This window comes from Phoenix dactylifera, unplaced genomic scaffold (genome assembly GCF_009389715.1).
Source record: "Phoenix dactylifera cultivar Barhee BC4 unplaced genomic scaffold, palm_55x_up_171113_PBpolish2nd_filt_p 002039F, whole genome shotgun sequence".
In the NCBI taxonomy this organism is placed as follows: domain Eukaryota; kingdom Viridiplantae; phylum Streptophyta; class Magnoliopsida; order Arecales; family Arecaceae; genus Phoenix; species Phoenix dactylifera.
The window spans coordinates 38,766-39,661 of NW_024069314.1; positions in this window are offsets into that span (position 1 = coordinate 38,766).

Below are 896 nucleotides of genomic sequence, written 5' to 3' on the forward strand. Positions count from 1 at the left end.
CGGGCGTACTGTGAATACCACCGAGACCACGGCCACGATACCGAAGACTGCTTCCAGCTTCGGGACGAGATCGAGGCTCTCATTCGCCGAGGGCGTCTCGGTCGATATGTAAACGACCGACGTCCCCCCGCAGATCCGCGTCCAGCCGACCCGGCCCCTCAGGGGCCTCGGGAGCAGAATCGACCCGTTGCGGGAGTGATCCACACCATCACTGGGGGCTGCTCTCGGCCCGTGAGGAACACAGGGGGCTCGGCGGAAGTATCAGGAGTGGCCGTCGCGAAGAGGCAGCGGGTCGGAAATGTAATCACTTTTTGTGATGAAGATGTAAAGGGGGTTCAGACTCCCTACGATGACGCCATGGTGATCTCTCTCACTATGGCGGACTATGATGTAAGGCGTGTTCTTGTGGATAGTGGAAGCTCAGCTGATATTTTGTATTACGAGGCCTTCCAAAAGATGGGCTTGTCCCGACAATTGTTGCACAAAACATCCACCCCCCTCATAGGATTCACTGGAGACGCTATCTCGGCCGAAGGTGTCATCGAGCTGCCTGTGACTGCGGGCATTGCACCCGCAGAAGCCACGGTGCGGCTCGGGTTCTTGGTCGTCCGTGTCCCCTCGGCCTAACGCTATCCTCGGACGACCCGGACTGAACGCCCTTCGCGCGGTGGTTTCTACCTACCATTTGCTCATGCGGTTCCCCACGGCGGCCGGGATTGGAGAGGTCCGAGGTGACCAGCCGACCGCACGGCAGTGTTTCCTAGCAACTCTCAAAGGGAAGAAGCCCATGGAGGCCCTAAGCGTCGAGTCACTTGACGCCAGAGACGAAGTGGCCTTGCGGCACGGGGAGCCGGCTGAGGGCGTAATCGAAGTTCCCCTCGAAGAAGGCCGCCCGG